Below are 20,143 nucleotides of genomic sequence, written 5' to 3'. Positions count from 1 at the left end.
TAGAATAGCAATAAAGTTTGTCTGTATTCAAAGATAATTTGACTGTGGTATATTTTGATAAATAATCTCATCCCTGTTTTTAAAAGATTTCGCTTCAAAGCTATACCTAAATATGTGTAATATTATTTTCAATAAGCCATGAGAAAAATATTACTCCAATAAGCAAATTAATCATAATTATGATGTAAAATGTAAATTTCCTTACATAATAATGGAGAATAAGGACAGTTTAATTTAATTCCTAGCTCAAACATACTGTTTCCCTACAGATAATGGTAGGGGTACGTGGGCACTTTAATCCATCCCGTTTACATTTCCTACATCATATTGGAGGTTGACCGCACAGCCTGACGCATGCTACCTAAGTCAATACCGAATGGACAGCTAGGCTTAAATGAGAGAGGTTTTGTGCCTGTGCATCAATGTCAGAGTACGAGGGATAAGAAACAGAGTCAGGGAAGTATTTATAACAGTGTTACTGTTACTGTTACTGTGAGTATCAGTCATATGAGAAATAGAAACAAACAATACATACACATTCATACATACCCAGTTGATGGTCTTGGCTGGGGATCAGGTTCCATCTCATCCTCCATCTCCTCGTGGTCTGTGTTTTCCTGCAGTAGTTCCTGGTTCAGCAGATCTTCCTCCTCTGTGCTCATGCCCTTATGAGCCATGTCCTCCTCTGCTATGAACCTAAGCTCATCAGCAGTCAGTCCTCTTGAGGGTGCTGAGCAGGGAGCCATATTCTCTATCCATCTCTACAACAGAAAAAAGTACAACAATTGGTAGCCAGCAGTGTATTCCTCACAAATCCATACACTGAATATTCACCAAAGGCTTGCAGACTAAGCAGAATGTCTAACTGCAGATAGCCCTCTCACACTTTCCTTGTGAACAGGAAGCTACACACAATCTAAAATCATGTCTGTGTGATGGATGGGTAAGGCTATCTGCTAAATTATAGAAAGATATCTACCATTTTTTTATTACATGGGAAAATCAACAAGCTAGATAACTTATATAACTAGCAGGCCAGTTTCCAGGCAGGTCTGAACAGCGTAAAAATAAAAGGTCTGAACAGCGTGCTCTCTGCCTCACATTACTTCAGGCAGATTTTTCACAAGCGACAAAACTGGCAAAAAAAGTTCTTGATATTTAGTTAAAAATGTGCATAGTATTGCTAGCTAATGTTTATTTAGCAAGTTTCACAGAAACTGCCAAAAAAAGGTTGAAATAAAAAGAGGCTCGCCGATGACGGTCTCGTCAATTTTTCCAGAAGAAAACTAGCTAGCGCTACTCCTACAAATAAATGCTTCGTAACTAAAAAGGTTTGATTATCTTCCACAAGCGACAAAATTGGCCAAAAAAGTTATTGATATTTAGCTAAAAATGTACATAGTATTGCTAGCTAATGTTTATTTAGCAAGTTTCACAGAAATTTGCTTAAAAATAGTGGCTAGCTGCCTGTCTGATGAACGCCGATGGTCATGTCATTTTTTTCTAGAAATAACGTCTTGGTTACTGATGTAACCTCTGTTCCCTGATGGAGGGAATGAGACATTGTGTTGATGTAGTGACACTAGGGTTTCGATCTTGAGAGCCCCAATCGCCTTTGCTTAAAATAGAGAACACCAATGAAAATTGGTGAGTTGAATTTGCATGCCACTCTCCGCCCCGGACATACGGGTATAAAAGGAGATGGCGTGCATCACTCATTCAGATTTATGCTGAGGAGCCTATAGAGAGTCCCGGCCATGTCAGCGGCCAGTTCAGCGCCACGGCAGGAGGGACACAATGTCTTGTTCCCTCCATCAGGAAACAGAGGTTACATCAGTAACCAAGACGTTCCCTGTCTGTCACTCACTCGACGTTGTGTTGATGTAGTGACACTAGGGGTTCCTATAGGAAATGATGCAGGCATTGAACCATGTCACAAGGCATAGAAGAGTGGACATGGGCAAGCTGCTGCATGCCTCGCAGTGAGCGCTCAACCATGTCGTGACCTTCCAGCGAATTAGGTAAGGCGTCTCCTTAGTCCCGTTAAGGGGGGGAGGGCACTTACCCAAGTAGGCTACCGGCAGTGCCTTTCTTAATTTGCTGTTAAGCAATCTCCCACCGAGCACTTTCTAGAATAGCGCTGGGAAGTGCTCTTCCCTGTAACGTCTGTGTAAGATCAGTGATGGCTAATTACACTTTGTTTAAAAAAAACCCTTTTAGCCTTTTGACATTTGCATATAAATTACTGACCTGGCCTCCGCGTTTACATTTATATGGGTGCTAAATTGCAGATGGTCTTTATCACTATCAAAAGGATGCTAAAACAGGTCGCCTCTGGAGTGTCTCCATCAAGCTTCAAACACATTCCACAGAAAGGGGGGTGACCCCCGTGCCAGGCACCAGAGCAGTTGTCTGTCTCCACCAATTCCAATACACGTCACACACACACCTAAAGACATTTTCTCTATTTAGGCCATAGTAAGCAGTTATAAATGTATCTGCTATGTGCATGTGTTGTATGTATATTCCCCTATTATATTAACTTAGTTAAAACCCTTTACTTGTATTAGTTAGACGTTAAATGCCTATATTCAAGTGTATGAGTGTATCTCTGCTTTAATATCGTCTGGAGGTTACCTTCTTGGTATCAAAATGATCTTCTCTTTATTTCTCACACAATAATGTACACCATGTGATCGTGAAATGCATCGAACAATTCTTACTATGTTTTGAATTAAAAGCTGCACTAGCGGTCCAGATCAGCAATAAAATGCGAATGGGCCATAAACGGAGACAAAGGATGTCTCTCCCGCTCAAAATGCATGCCTCTGATTGGCCACTCCACCCACAAAATGGGTGCGGCAATGAACTATTAAAACTCCAGAACGCAGACTAATCATCGCTCAAAACTCTTCTTCTTGAGACCAACACACTCCAAAACTCTCCTCTTGAGTTTAACCTTCTGGCAGTGTTTACCTTCAAGTAACTTTGTGGATTTGCTGTGGACTTCTTCAACTCACTCCTAAAGAAATCGTCGAGAACCTCGTCTACCGCATCAAGACTCTTATTCAGCAACAAACCAATGCAAGTAACCATTTACAACTGATTAGATGCGCGTTTAAGTTTGAACCCCTTTTAAGGTGAATTGTGCCTCTGATGATTCTCATTTAGGTTGTGGTTAATTGATGTGAAATACTGCCATTCTTTGCTCTTCTCTCTCCTTTCCTTACTTTCCTTCATTCTATATATGTATGTTTTGCTTAGTTTGTTTGTATGTTAGTTATAGTTTCATTTATTAAATCCCTTATATTCACAATTTATTGTCTCTCTGTTCCGCTCACAATTCAAAGTCACTGAATGTTGCTCCTTGCTACATGCTAAACTACTGCTAGCACTGTATAAGTAGGAAGGCTATTGTTCCTTGGCCAGGAAAGTAATCTTCCTAGAGTTGATAAATAATTATATTGTCTGCTCGGTGGACGGACAGATCAAGTAATTGTAATATCGATTCTGCTACAGTTAATTCTAAGATCTAATCTAAATATATATTATTAATTATAACCAGTTATAATTAATTATAAATAATTCCCTTTTTAAGCTAATTTGCTACATCTCTCTCCAGGAAGGAGAGCACTACGGAGACCACATCCTGCCGGAGGTAGATTAACATGTGGAGCATACCTAACATGGACTTACCAACGGGGAAGTACACATATGGAATGATAACACAGGAGGACCCTATCTACAGATAGGGTACGCAGAACAGTGGCCGAGACAGAGAAAGCTCTGACAAGGGGAAACACAGGTTTCACCTAAGGGGGAAACCGAACAGTGGAAACTCATCATACGGGTTTACCAAATGGGAATCACCATGCATGGAGCACTGAGCCCAAGTACACAGGCTCACCTGAAAAGGGGAACACCAGGAGTACTGGGCCTGGTGGTGTTACTCCTCCGCCGAGTTCATCACCAGATAGTGCTAAAGAATTAAAGAGGCGTCTGGAGTTCACCGGTACGGGGAACTGTTGTGGACAAAAAGCGCACATTATCACCTTTGGAAAAAAGAAGAAAGGCGCAATGCAAGTGGTACACCCAACCTGTTACTGCATAACACTCGGGTTGAAACCGGGTCTGTGCAAAGGTTATAAAACCTCGCAAAGGTATTGGGCATAGCCCAACCCACAGCTCTGCATATGTCTGCTACAGAGGCCCCCCTTGCCAGTGCCCAAGAGGATGCAACGCCTCTAGTGGAGTGCGCCCAGGCTCCCAAGGGGCACGGCAAGTCCTGAGACTGGTATGCGAGAGAAATGGCATCCACAATCCAATGGGCCAACCTCTGCTTGGAGACAGCTTTCCCCTTCTGCTGTCCTCCAAAACATACAAAGAGCTGCTCCGAGCATCTAAAGCTCTGCGTGCGGTCCAGATAGATGCGCAGGGCATGAACTGGACACAGCAACGACAAGGCCGGGTCTTCCTCCTCTGAAGGGAGTGCTTGCAGTTTCACCACCTGGTCCTGAAAAGGAGTGGTGGGAACTTTGGGCACGTAATGAGGCTGGGGTCTCAAGATCACGTGAGAGTGTGCCGGCCCGAACTCCAGGCATTCGCTGGTAACAGAGTGTGCCTGCAGGTCCCCCACCCTCTTGATGGAAGTGAGCACCACCAGGAGGGCCGTCTTCAGAAACAGAGTGCTGAGCTCTGCCTGCTCCAGGGGCTCAAACTGAGCTCTCTGTAGGGCAGGTAGGACCACAGAGAGATCCCAAGAGGGGATCAGGCACGGTCTAGGAGGATTCAATCTCCTCGCACCTTTGGGAAACCTGTTGATCAGGTCATGCTGTCGTGAGGGATTGCCATCCAGTGTATCGTGGTGAGCTGCTATGGCAGCCATGTAAACTTTCAGGCTAGAGGGAGACAGCCGTCTCTCCAGCCCTTCCTGAAGAAAAGACAGCACAGACCCGACAGCGCATCTCTGTGGGTCTTCCCCACGGGTAGAACAGTTAGCGAAAAGATGCCACTTCAAGGCATACAGCTGCCTCGTAGAGGGGGCCCTGTCCTGAGTGATCGTGTCTACCACCGCTGGCAGAAGACCTGCTAGGATGCACTTCTGCGTTAACATCCTGAATGGAAGCCTGTGTAAGGCCTTGTTCAGGGCAGGCAGGTCCAAGATTGGGCTCGACCCTCCCCCTCTCTTGGGCATGATAAAATAAGGGCTGTAGAAGCCCTTGCGCAACTCAGCTACGGGGGCAGGCTGTATTGCTCCCTTCACTAGAAGGGTGGCAACTTCCGCCCGAAGGATGGAGGCACCCTCGCCCTGCACCATAGTGGAGAGGATGGCACTGAGCCGGGATGGGTGTCTGGTGAACTGGATCACATAGCTGAGGTGAATCGTCCTGATGAGCCACAGTGAGGGGCTGGAGAGCTCTATCCAGGCCTCCAGTCACCATTACAGTGGCACCAGAGGGACAACTGGACTTACCGTGCCCGGGCAGGGTGGTTCGCGGCAAGGCAGAGCAAGCGCCCCACCTGGAAGACAGGCCAAGGGCCGTGAGTCGCGCTCCGAGCCCAGAAACCAATCATCCAGCCACAAACATTCAGGGAAGGGTGGAGGGTTCCACTTCAGCCTGATGTTCGCATCCACCCGGGCAAGCATGGCTGCCATCTCAGTGTCCGCTTCATCCTTTGCTCTACCACCCGTGGGCAGGAGCTCAGAAGATTCGTCCGCTTCTGATAGCAGAAGCCCACCCTCCAATGCCACGTCTGAAAGCTCATCCTTGTCGCGAGCCGCGAACGACACATTAAACCCACCCTGAAGCAGACCGCCTGCATCGCTCGACAGCTTGTCCAGTCAGAACGAGCGTGCTGGGGGATGGGAAGTCCGCGGGGGCTGAGCCAGCGGAAACGTTCCCATGTCCACATCCAGATCGCCCGCGGTGCTTGCCAACCCAGCCGGCTGAGCGTCAGCCCAGGACTGACTGCGTTGGGGAACAGCCGCAGTGGCTCCTTGCTTCATGAAGAAGGAAGTGAGCTGCGACCGCGACGTTCTCATGGGCATGTTCTCGCAATGAGAACATAACCCTTCCACTAAAGCTGCCTCGGCATGCTGGAGCCCCAGACACTTGAGGCAGATTTCATGGGTATCCGGAGGGGAGAGATAATGGCCACATCCAGTAGCGCAAACGCAGAAGGACATCTTTAAAAAGACGGCAAGCGTTTGCGCGAGGTGATTGGGGCTCTCAAGATCAAACCCCTAGTGTCACTACATCGACACAACATTGAGTGAGTCACAGACAGGGAACTAGCGGTACTCCTACAAATAAATGCTTCATAACTAAAACGTTTTGACTTTCAATAGACAATAGACAATTTTGACAACACATGTTAAATAACTTGTCTTACCTCGAAAGATCACCTCAGTTTTCAATTTGAAGTCCAACACTGGAGAGGATACGCCGGGAGATTACCTCCAGTGTTGGACTTACTGCTTCAAATTGAAAAGTTATTTAACATGTGTGTCTCATAATTAAATAAATATTTTTCTCCAAAACATGTTTGCCACAATTATTGGCACCCCAAGAAATTCTTATGAGTAAAATATATCTGAAGTATATTCCAATTCATATCTTAAATTTTAAATTTAGAGTAGGAAGATTAAATTGTTCAGCCATGACTTGGGGTATAAAATATGAGGTACCACACAAGCCAAACTCCATTAGTCACCCATGACAATGGGTAAGACTGAATAATAAATATATGATATATGGCAAAATAGTGTTGAGCTTCACAAAATGGGAAGTGGCTGTAAGAAAATAGCTAAAGCATTGACAAAGCCCATTTCCACTATCAGGGCAATAATTAAGAAGTTCCAATCAACTGGGGATCTTAAGAATCAGCCTGAAAGAGGATGTGTCTCCACACATGGTGAGGAGGATGGTTCGAGTGGCCAAATATTATCCAAGGATCACAGCTGGAGAATTGCAGAAATTAGTTGGGTGTTGGGGTCCGAAAGTCTCAGAAACTACAATCAGACGTCACCTACATCACAACAAGTTGTTTGGGAGGGTTTCAAGCTAAAAGCCTTTGCTCTCATCCAATAATAAACTCAAGCATCTTCAGTTTGCCAGACAATACTGGAACTTCAAAAGGGACCAGGTTCTATGGTCAGATAAAACAAAAACAAAAAAATAGATTTTTGGCAGCAAACACCAGAGATGGGTTTGGCGCACATAGAGGGGTTGCCATATGGAAAAGTACATCATGCCCATGGTTACATATGGTGGTGGATCTTTAACATTGTGGGGCTGTTTTTATGTCAGAGGTTCTGGACATCTTGTTTGGATACATGGCAACATGGACTCTATCAAACACCAACAGATAAAAAATCAAAACCTGACTGCCTCTGCCAGAAAGCTTAAAAATAGGCTCTGGTTGGGTCTTCCAGCAGGACAATGATCCAAAACACACAATCAAAATCAACACAAAAATGGTTCACTGACCACAAAATCAATGCTCTGTAATGGCCATCCCAGTCCCCTGACCTGAACCCCATAGAAAACCTGTGGGGTGAACTGAAGAGGAGAGTCCACCAGCGTGGACCTCAGAATTTGAAGGATCTGGAGAGATTATGTATGGAGGAATGGTCTCGGATCCCTTGCCATGTCTCCTCCAACCTCACTAGGCATTATAGGAGAAGACTCAGAGCTGTTATATTGGCAAAGGGAGGTTGCACAGAGTATTGAATAAAAGGGTGCCAATAATTGTGTCACACATATATTTGACAAAAATATTTGTTTTTTGATAAAACTTGTGTTGTGTCTGCAATTGTCTGATATTCATTAGAGGATAGATTGTTGTGAACATGTTGAATGAAAGATCAAAAGGATAAACAATAAAAACATTTTTCACAGCCTTCTTTGTTCATATTTACCAAGGGTGCCAATAATTTTGGCCACAACTGTAGTTTGCTTGCTATAAGTGCCTCTAACAAAACTTAAACTTTCAAAGATTGAATGCCACCAACCTGGCAAACTTTGACAAATCCTGTTATTAGTTCTTCTTCATGAGCACTCATAATATTAACCCAGTACAATGGACATGCTGTGTGTGGTTAATGCTTCGTTTCACTCAAACTGGATAGTCAGAATTTCCAAATTAATGTTTGAATGTATACTTGTACTTCCCTGTATACTTCCTACAGAATCGAAGAATGAACAGTTGTGACATCAGTTCGAACAAAATCAGACAAAAAAGAAGGCGTTTTTGAGTATCAAAGTTCTGGCAAACATTTGCATTGAATTGCAAGCTCATTTGCGTGTGAAAATATTGAGTGGGAAATTTATGGCAAGTTTGTCAGAACTTTACATGTTTTGTAAGGGTTTGTGTGAATTCTGCTCATAGAATGAGTCATGAAGTCTTTACTAAAACATTTTACTGTCATGTCAGTTGACGTTTTAAATGTACATAGTTTTGGGCGTCCTCATATTTAAATGTTCCTCTAAACCCCTTCCCAAGCAGAGTGGTGGGTGTCTCAATGTTAGCAAACATTATGTTGTTGCTGAACTGTTTAGAACTTCTTTTTACCTGAATTAAGAAAAACTTCTCTGTAAGTGTGCTGTGGCCTTTACTACTAGGAAAAATAAAAGCACTGGTAGGCATTTGAGGTCAGACTTCCAATGTGGAAACTTGTGCAGAAATCTACAACTATGATCTCGCCAAGATGCAAGAGCATGGCATCACTCAAACCTTGGCACCCAGTGGGATTTACAGTGGTAATAATAAAAATGTATTTTTATTAAATTACATTTCACTAAATAATTTGTAGTGGTGATCCAGGGTTCCAACAATACATAAAACGTTCGCTAACATTAGCAGAGACAGGTGTTTAAAACACATATACTCTCCTTTATTATACTCTCCTATGATATTTGTACACCTGTAAAACAAATGTAAGCATTGCATATGTAACTGGTCCTGCTCAATCCGCTCCAAGTGGGATTTGAACTGGCGTCAGCTGGCATGTGAGGCGGGTGCACTAACAAGGAGGCTAAAGGCTATCTCTAATGTCAATCACTAGTGCACCTCTTGAGGCCAGGGGAGTAAGGTTTACACATACCACACAGCTATCACGTATCAGCTGGCTCCCATTACACATAGCATTGTTTATCCTCCACAATTTGGTTTCTAGAAGATGTGACGTCTCTGCTGACAACCGAGCACTTGCTAAGCTAACAGGATCATTGCAGTTTTATTTCCTTATAGGTCACCTTCCAAGCATTTGGCAATGGAATGCTGTGGCAACTAAATGCCTTTATGATTGGAGATAAGAGATTCTCTATCAAGTTGGAATATCCCACATCCTACTTTGAATGAAATGCAGTTTATAGTAGCTGAGCATCATCCACACCACGAGGGCTAAAATTAAACAATGACTGTCAGAAAGAAAGTCAAACAAGTATGAAACATGACAGTGAGTAAATGTTGACAGAATTTTTATTTTTAGGTGAAATATTGCTTTAAGAAAATAAGTAGCAGAGAGAGGTGGATGGAGCAAAGCAAAAAAAAAAAAATAAATAAAAAAAATATTCTCATTGGAATTATATTAAAGAAAACAGCAAACAGATGGACATGTTTTGCTGGAAGTAGCATTTGTTTCCAGCTAATGGATTGCAGTTCATGGTTAGACATCAAACAAGTGGATTCAAAAAGAATATCTGCAGAATATCAATGTATTAAGTCAGAAACACATGAAGATTTTGAGGTGCAAACCTCAAATAAACTAAATAATGTCATACTGTTACAAATACTTCACCCTGATATCTGATGCTGCCTTAATTAATTTAAATAAAGCGGAGTTATTAAATTATTGATTCCAGAGACTGATTCAAATCAATTCAATATTTATTTATAAAGCACATTTAAAAACAACCAAAGTTGACCAAAGTGCTGTACAAAAAGAAAAATAATAACTATAGGAGATAAAACAGACAACAAAGTAAATAACAAATACTATGATAAAAGAAAACAGTTCACAATGATCAAGGAATATTGAAGGCCAGAGAGAATAAGTATGTCTTTAGAGCAGACTTGAAGGCTGAAATAGAAGGGGCTAATCTGATATGGAGAGGTAGACTGTTCCAGAGTTTCGGACCAGCGATCATAAAGGCGCGATCACCTCGTTTTTTAAGTCTAGATCTAGGCACAGAGAGTAAACCAAGATCGCAAGATCACAGAGTTCTAGAGGGAATATACGGATGGAGCAAATCGGTCAGATACTGAGGGGCCAAATAATAGAGGGCTTTGTAAACATACAATACAATTTTAAAATAAATTCTGTACTTAACAGGAAGCCAGTACATAGCGATTAAAATAGGTGTAACTGGCTCGTACTTGTGAGTCCCTGTGAGAAGTCTGGCAGCTGCGTTTTGCACCAGCTGTAAACGGGAGAGGGAAGACTGAGAGACACCGAAGTAAAGCGAGTTGCAATAATCTAAATGAGATGTTACAAAAGCGTGAATCACAGTTTGAAAGTTACTCATGGATAAAAAGGGTTTTACTTTAGTGAGAAGGCGAAGATGAAAAATCATGACTTTACAACAGTACTAATCTGTTTATCAAATTTTAGATTATTATCAAACAGAACACCCAGGTTTCTGGTGCAGTGAGTTTTATATGGGGCAAGAGAACCAAGGTCAATGTCAACAAAAATCAAGGTTTTCCTTAGGCCCAAATAAAATAATTTCAGGTTCAGAAAGTTACTTTAAAGCCATAGCTTGAGTTCTTTTAAACAGGCCATCAGTGGTTGTAAGGCGTATTTATCATTATGTTTTATGGGAAGATAGATTGGAGTATAATCAGCGTATAAATGAAAAGACACTTATTAAAAATAGAAGCCAGAGGGAGCATATACAGGGAAAACAACACTGGACCAAGGATTGATCCCTGTGGGAGGAGAAGTGATGACCAATGCGAACAGTGAACCACCTGTTAGTCAAATAGGAGCGGAACCACTGTAATACTGTGCCACGGTGGCCCACTGATATCTCCAGACGGGTCAACAGGACCTCATGGTCGACCAAATCAAACGCAGCATTCAGATCTAATAAGACTAAAGCCATGGATTTCCCAGAATCAGTCTCAATAAAGATATCACTTGAGACTCTTAAAAGAGCAGATTCTGTACAGTGCAAAGCTTTAAAACCTGATTTAAATATTTCATGGATAGAGTTTACAGTCAAGTAAGATTGTAATTGAATCAGTAAAACGTTCTCGAGAATTTTTGAAATGAAAGGTAGATTAGAAATAAGACAAAAATTAGAATCAAGGTTTGGTTTTTTAAAGAGCACCTATTATGGTTTTTCAAATATTACCTTTCATGTAGTGTGTTATTAAGCTGTTTGTGAATGTAAAAATGTCTGCAAAGTTTCAAAAATCAAAGTGCATGACAAATGGAGTTATTGACTCCCAAAAGAAAGAACCGATTCTGACCACCTGAAACATGTTGTTAGTAATTCCAGACTTACTTCCTGTACTAACCTGTGTAATTTGGTAACAAAAAACCCACCTCTGGTCTGTATACGTGTGCAGGTTGTTAGCCTGTTAGCCACTGCTAACCGGCTAACTCACATTATTGTCAAACCACATATAAACTTATCACTGAGAAACGTCCTGTTCTCGTCGTGCTTGTGATGGTGGTTCGGGTTGATCTTCCAATGTATCACTATCGGCTCAAATTGGTAAGGTAAAACAGACATTTTTTCAGACAGAGCTGAAACTCGGATATGGTAGTGGGCATTTCCTTTCCGACATGCGCTGTAAGCGGTAGACCAATCTCAACAGACTGGGACATCTGACCAATCAGAGCAGAGTAGGCTCTCTGAAAGGAGGAGTTTAGAATGAATCCTTTAGAACGGATCATTGAACGAGTCATTTTTGACACTGGGAAAAAATTGGCAATTTAAATTATGAGCAAATTAAAGTGTTTTGTCATGGAAATCTTTTGAATGAGACCTTTAAAACAAAATTATGCACTTTTAAAAAACATAATAGGTGCTCTTTAAGATATGGTGACACCACAGCATATTTAAGGTAGTTTGGAAAGGAACCAGTAGATAAGCATTTGTTAATGACCAATAACAGGCCAGGACTGACCGTGTCAATGATTTGTCTAAGGAAAAAATGCGGAATAACATCCTGGGGACATATGGTTTGCTTTAGGTGACCAACAATTTCCTTACATTAGACCAAATCAATAGGCTCGAACTCAGACCAAGTGGAGGGGCATAATGGAACATCGGCCAAAGTATACATGAATGAGACATCTGAGATCTTAAAATTGTAATCTTATCTACAAAAAACTTCCCAAAAAGGCTCAGAAAAAGGATGCACAGGAGGATTTAAAACAGAAATAATGGTAGAAAAAAGAACTATGACAATGTTTTGTGATAAGTTCAGAAAAGTATTTACATTTTGCGGCCTTTGCAGCTTTCTGAAACATATTGTAAGAGTTTCTCAAAATTTCATAAGAAACCTGCAGTCTGTCCTTTTTCCATTTGCGTTCAGCACATCTGCGTGCCTGTCTGAAGGAACATATAGTATCAGTATGCCAGGGCACTGGTACAGGCTTATGATTTTTGTACCTTAAAGGCGCAATGTAATTCATGATATCTGCACAAGTGGAATTAAAAAGATTAAGATGTTAATCGGCATCCAGGTTATGCAGAGTGGAGTCCATTTCCAGAGAGTTACATACTTTATAGTATGTTGCAGAAAACTCTTCACTGGAGCATTGAGTTAGAGTTCGAGATAAGCGTGCCAGAGATGGATTTTTGAGGGTTCGGCCAGTAAGAGGGACAGAGAAAAGTACAGGCCTGTGGTCAGAGAAAGTTTCACTACTGATTTCAATATCATAAATTGAAAATCCATGGGCTAAAATCAAATCTAGGGTGTGGCCATGAGAGTGCGTGGGACCGGATACCCATTGAACAAAGTCAAATGACTCAATAAAAAAATTCTGTAGAGTATGGTTTATAGGCACAGCATACGTGAATATTGAAATCACTCAGCAGCAATATTTTTTCATGTCTGGTAACTAGATCCCCCACTAATACAGCAAATTCAGTTAGAAAATTCTTGTTTTGCTGAGGTGGACGATTATATTAGAGCTATGACAATGGGATTTACTAAGACTAATTGTAAAAGTTGCACCTCAAAACTGTGATATAAGCCAGTAGGTAAAGATCGACAATGAAAATTGTATTTAAAAACAGTCACAAGACCCCCACCATGACCAGATGAATGCAGGGAGTAAAAAAAAATTACAGCCATGAGGCACCAGTTCCAAAAATGGATATAACTTGCCTGGCTTAATCCAAGTCTCCATAACACATAAAAATTCCAGCGCTTGTGAGGTAAAAAAAGTCGTTCAGAATAAAAGTTTTGTTTACCAGAGACCGGGCATTAATGAGAGCCATCTTCAACTGCGATGAAACTTTCTCATAACAAAGGTTATGAAGATTCGCTCCTCCACAGCGAAAACGAGGGAAAATCCAACGAGGAGGTGCAGAAAAGAATTCAGGTATAATAGGGCACAGCCATCGATATGAACCATCCTTAGGACGCCGACCAGCACTGAATCGATGGACGAGCTCAGTTCCACATGAGAGGGAAGAAAGTTGCGTGTCATATTCCTGTGACAAGGCCGATCTGATTCACACGGCGATACCCCCAGGCTTGCCGCGCTTCCTCCGCCGTCTCCATCGAGGTAGATCCACAGGAAGGTATGTGGGGGGATGAGATGAAAATGGTGGAAGGCAGGGCAACGACTACACTACGAATGTTAAGTAGTGTTAAGCGGTCATAAACCAATTTAGAGTTGCAGTTTGAGGATTAGAAGACATAAATAAAAACACAGCAAATGCCAGAGGCAGAAACAGGGAGGACCGCAGCTTTTGTTTGTAAACAAAACAAATAAAATAAACTGTATTGTTAAAAAAGACTAAATCTTTTTAGATGTAGTTTTAGCTCATTTGTGAGAAGAAAGCTCTGATAATAGAAATCGTTATAAAGACCACTGAAATGTGGTCTTCATAACTTTGAAAATGTTTGATAATACTTGTTTATTATTTTAGCACTAATAATGTTACGTCATCCTGGCGAAATTTTCCCATGAATCAACAATAAACTCTCAGTGGTTTTAACCTAATTTTAGAAAACCTTTATTTATTTTAGTCAGGACCACTTTCAAATATGTGTACTGAATGGTGTTTATGTGTACTGCCTAATTGATTAGAGGTGAAGTTGATAGATCAGCTGTTTCCATTGTAAGTCTTGGATGCTACTGAATATACATTTGGCTTTATCTCCATATGTCTGTTGGGTAGATGAATGGGAATAGTCTGCAGCAGTGGAGGGGTCTTTGGAGAGCAAGATTTGCACAATACTATTCGCCTCTCTCAACCAGTGCAATCAAAGTGAAAAAGTGATTGCTTTCACCCTGCCAAGATGAAGTGCACTCACACATTATTTCAGGATGGATTGTCTCTATTTTAGGGCCCTAGAAAAAAAAAAAAAAAAAAAATCCATGTCAATTTAACATGTAACAGCATCTCTGCATGTTGCAGATTGATTTTTTCAAACCGGTAGAACAGGATCACATGCTGGTAATTAGCTGTAGCTGGAAAGCGGAAAGAAGTCCTGAAAATCACACTCAACTCACCTCTGGAGCTCAGTGGTACATTCATTCATAACAAATGTGAATGCTGTCTCTTTCTTGTCTTTATGTTAACAAGAGGAGCCATAACCAAGCTGGACTGACAGGACTTAAATGCACACAGGAAATGAGTATGTGAGAGTTTGGATTAATCTTCGTTTAAGACCCCATAACACTTAGGGAGAAGTTCTGTTTTTTTCTTCATTCAGAGGTAAAAAGAAGTTTGAAACAGCTGAGCAACGACATACTGTTTGCAAAGATTCAGACACCGGCCACACGGCTGATGGGAGGCGTTTAGAGATACATTTAAATATGAGGACGCACAAAACTACAATCTAATATGACATTAAAATGTGTTATCAATGACTTCATGACACATTCTACGAGTAGAATTAACATGAGATCAGTAAAAGAAACTGTTTTAACTACTTAATGATTATTTAAAGTAATATATATGCAGTAGATGATGTGTAATTTGTAATTTTTACATACTACATTCATGGCGCTAATGCGCTAACATGCTATATGCATCCATAATATGCTCCGATTACACTGTTATTGTCATTTATAATACTCTGATACTACTGCAAAGATGGGTGTTTAAAATAATGTTAATGTGCAGACTACAGAAAAAAGAATAGTTACAGGCTTAGGCTACCTTACTATGGGCAGATGTTTGAATGGCTTTCACTGTAGACGGTACATGAGTAAATGGGCATTTATGAGTACATTCAGCGAGCCGTCTCTCCTGCTTCTCGGCTCACTGTGCGATCTCTTCCAGTAAGCTAATAAAATAATTTACACTCAAATCAATGTTTCATATGCTTTTATTTATTTATTTGGCAAGTAGTCTTGTAATAGGCAGATTATTGAGGAGTCAGACAGCATTTTCACAAATGAAACAAACAGAACTCCGACAAACTGGAGGTTGATTCCAGCTGTTCAGCTATTTCTTTCTTCTCAAATTATATAATTGCAACGCAAATCAATATTTTGTGTCCATGCATTTATTTATTTGGTTAGTAGCCGTGTAATAAACAGGAAAATGTACAGTCAGTTGGTTGTTATCGCAAAATAAACCCCTTCAGGGTGATACAAGACCACTTCACATCGGGTCCTGATCACCCTGTCGGGGTTTATTGTGCGATACCAACCAGCTGACTGTACATTATCCCTTACTTAACTGACTGAACGGAAATTAGTTGTCAGCCTCAAAGTAGATGAATCTCCAGGTCACACCTACAATAACATGGACCAATTGCAGTAAGGAGGAGTTTAGCAGCCGGTAAGATGTTTCCCTGAAAGTTTGCCCTGGAGAGCTGTTAGAAATCACCAAAACTAACTTTAAAACAACTTCATTTTGGCCAGATTTTGTTCTAATTGATGTCACACCTGTTCATTCTTCAATTTTGTAGGAAATGTGCAGGGGCCTTCATGCCTTCAAAATGGAAGAATAAGAAAACTGCGTCTCTTAGTGTTGTTTCTCAAGATTATTTAGTTCTTAGTATTCCAGTGAACTATTTTCAATTCCTAGGTCTAGGGATAAAGGTATGTGTTTGACCTTAGCACTACATTTTTCGAAGAGCATCTTTTCTGCCTATATAGACCATTTCAAGGACTATTCATCGGTTTAAGGAAGTGACATCTTTGTTTGTTCCTACTAGTTGTCACTCATTCAAAACAACAGCGGGAGGCAACTTGATTCATACTGACTTTTAACATGATTAACGTTTACTAACGTTAACACGATTGTCATAAAATGTCATTATTAAAATGTTGAAAAAATACTTTTTTCCATAACTTGCACCTCTGAATCTAAGGTTTGTGTTTACTTGGTTGTTATTTTAAAAATTATTAAAATGTTGACCATGTTGTTTGGTGGCTGGATGCTCCCTGGATGCCTGGCACTAATGAAAATGAAAGTGTTTAGATCTTTGAAAAAGCAACCACAAATGGTCGCATGAACCGTAGCAGTGACGTGAGACAGTTGGATATGTGAGTACTAACAACTGTAGCACACGTCTTATTGCTGGTAGATGAACAAAATGTATGCCATCCAATTGTAAGTTTGGGAGGTAGAGCTCTAAAAGTGTCTATAGATTGCTCCCATTATAATGAATGAAGCTGCACAAGTAATTTACTTTTACATGGTCATTTAGCAGGCACTTTTATCCAAAACGACGTACAAATTAGGAAAAAAAACACACACACACACACACACACACACACACACAAATCCTTACCTTGTCCGCAGGTCACACAGACAGCTTCACTGAATAGCTTCATTGATTATAATAGGAGCAATCCAATGGCCTATTCCCAATCTTTCTGATGAGGAAATAATTGTAAACATCTATACTACAATACAGTTTCATCACCACTCTCGCATAGACGCTCAGTATCAACAACACGTCTGAATAAGTCACTTCAGGTGAATGTTTGAAGTGCTCCAAGGCCAGCAGTAGTACTTTAATTTCTTTGCTATTGTTTACATCCTTGAAATGGTCTATAGAAGCAAAGACATATCTGACATTTTACATACAGTAGTTAACATGGTCCAAATTTATGTTAAATCAGTTCATCATGTGTTAAACACTGTGTTACAGTAGCCTAATATTCCAAAACCTGATATAAACTGTATGCAGTCAGAATGAAAATCTTTTGTAATAAGGTTTAATTTGTCAGTGTTTGATTTCATTTCTTTAAAATCAGACAGTTTTATTCAGAACACAATCAATGTATTAATCAATGTTAGCTAATAAATTGGTCTAAGCACGTTCTTGAATTACAAACTCACTCATAGAACCGTGAACCATATCTGTCGGTGTACTCAACAGCAACAACAACAAAATAATGTATTTTGCATACTGCACACAGAAATGGCAAAAGCCTTCTCAAAATGGCAAGCTCCAATCAGATTGGCTGCCTTTCTCAATTTCCAGGAGTTAGGGTTTAAACACTTTACTAATATATATATATATATATATATATATATATATATATATATATATATATATATATATATGAAGTTGTGCATATTAACATTATAAACTAACTTGAAATAACAAAGAGCAATTGTATTTTAATAAATTAACATTAACTAAGATTAATAAATGTGCCCCATGTCAATAGGCCTGACCTATTGGGCAAGCATTCATTATAAAAAACATTTTTGTGTGTATCTGTCAGGTTCTATTTTCTGGAACAACATACAGTACACACTTATGTTGTTTATAATGTGTTTTTTTTACCTTAAATATTTTTTCCCCCACTGTCTTTAATTTAATGTTTTGCACTGTACAATGCAGAAATAAGACAAATGTTGTGCAACAAGTTTGGCAAAACAAACAATGAAGTGACTCTGATGAAACAGCATGCAGGAACAGATGTATAGAAACAGGTATGAAGAAACAGCAGCTAGCGATATACAGGGCCACACCACACCTGCAATGGCAAATGTATTATGAATACACTTAAAAACATAAAATTGGAACCCTTATAAACCACCCCACTAAAGCCCAAATAAATGCCTTACCTTCAGTGAGAAAGGCTCTTATACACTAAGCTCACCAATTAATATTGGTACTGATGGGTACAGGCATAAGAATAAAAAACAAATGTGCAACGGTCTGACGCCGTAACGGACGGAATGCTGCACGAACATGTTGCTAACTCCATAGTCACCCATATCATTTGCCTCCTGAGAGGGAACAGTGACTTACACTCTTCTCCATCCCTCCACAAGAACAGAGGATACATCTGCACTCAGAATAGATCTCCACTGGGCTGAATGAGAGTGGGCTCCAGGACTCTGTTGGTTGGACCTACTTTGATGTCTCCTGCAATATTCATGTGCTGTTTCTCAGTGCAAGGTGTCTGGAATCTGACCTTGAGCCCTGTGCCTTGCTCAGTGCAGAGACAATTAGCTTGATCCCTCATATGATGCTGGAATGAAAAATTAACTAGTAAATTTAAAAATGTGCTTAAAAATACTGAAAAGCATCTTAAAGGAAATGGTGACCATTTACAAGACATGTACATGCTGATTATAGCCTACTGATTAAATTCCAACCTAAAATCTAAATGTAGCCTATCATTCATTTTACCCAAGAATTTTACTGCATAAGTCATTCTAAAGAACAGTATGGCAACATGGATTAAAGTCTGTGGGTAAAACCAGAATGTTCGGGTGTGCTGTCAAATTGAAATTTTTTTCATGAGCCTTTTTCTTTATATATTTTAAAATTAAAATTGTAATAATTTTCCTCAAATTTGGTGAATCTTTGGTTGTCTTTCAAATATTAAAACAAATATTAAATATTAAAACAGCAAATTATGTTTTATTTGTGTACAGTAGATATTTAATGTATAATACAGTTGCCCTCCTACAAGCACACCTGGCCCCATCCCAAACTCTTCACCGCTAGCATCAACAAACAGAACTGCAAAAATAACAATGTTTTCAAACAGCTTCCTCCCCCTATCTGATAAATAAACCTACAAATGCTTTACTTATAGGTTGATTTAAAAAAATAAACAAAATCATGTTGGTCTACTTTATAATTTCTTAAAATGTTTTCTGGCTTTCCAATTTATCCTTCATTTTAGCCCAACTACTAAGGGCAGAAAAGAATGGCCATTGAACCCCCTCCACTCACCTCCCGATCCATAACCCCTATCGAATAGATTATTCGAAAGCTGCATGAATTCTGCATTGTATTATTAAAATGATTCTGGGTGGAGCACAGCATTGTACAGTATATGAATGCATGGAATGCATGGAATATAAACCCCCCCTCTGACTAGCTGTCTGATAGCGTGACTGTATGTGACCTCATGCTGTATGCAGTAATAACTAAAACATGAGCTTTTGGTGGGGGGCTGCTGGCTCTGACGCCGTAACGGACGGAATGCTGCACGAACACGTTGCTAACTCCATAGTCACCCATATCATTTGCCTCCTGAGAGGGAACAGTGACTTACACTCTTCTCCATCCCTCCACAAGAACAGAGGATACATCTGCACTCAGAATAGATCTCCACTGGGCTGAATGAGAGTGAGCTCCAGGACTCTGTTGGTTGGACCCACTTTGATGTCTCCTGCAATATTCATGTGCTGTTTCTCAGTGCAAGGCGACTGGAATCTGACCTTGAGCCCTGTGCCTTGCTCAGTGCAGAGACAATTAGCTTGATCCCTCATATGATGCTGGAATGATGATGCAGTACTTTATAGTGTAAAATAATATTTTAATATTATATAGAGTTCACTCAGAAATGAAAATTCTGACATCATTTACTAATCTTCATTTTATTCAAAGCCCATATGTCTTGTAGTGGTGGCGTAGTGGGCTAAAGCACATAACTGATAATAAGAAGGTTGCTGGTTCAATCCCCACAGGCATCACCATTGTGTCCTTGAGCAAGGCACTTAACTCCAGGTTG

The sequence above is a fragment of the Myxocyprinus asiaticus genome, chromosome 20, assembly GCF_019703515.2.
Source record: "Myxocyprinus asiaticus isolate MX2 ecotype Aquarium Trade chromosome 20, UBuf_Myxa_2, whole genome shotgun sequence".
NCBI lineage: Eukaryota > Metazoa > Chordata > Actinopteri > Cypriniformes > Catostomidae > Myxocyprinus > Myxocyprinus asiaticus.
This window is presented reverse-complemented; position numbering follows the sequence as displayed.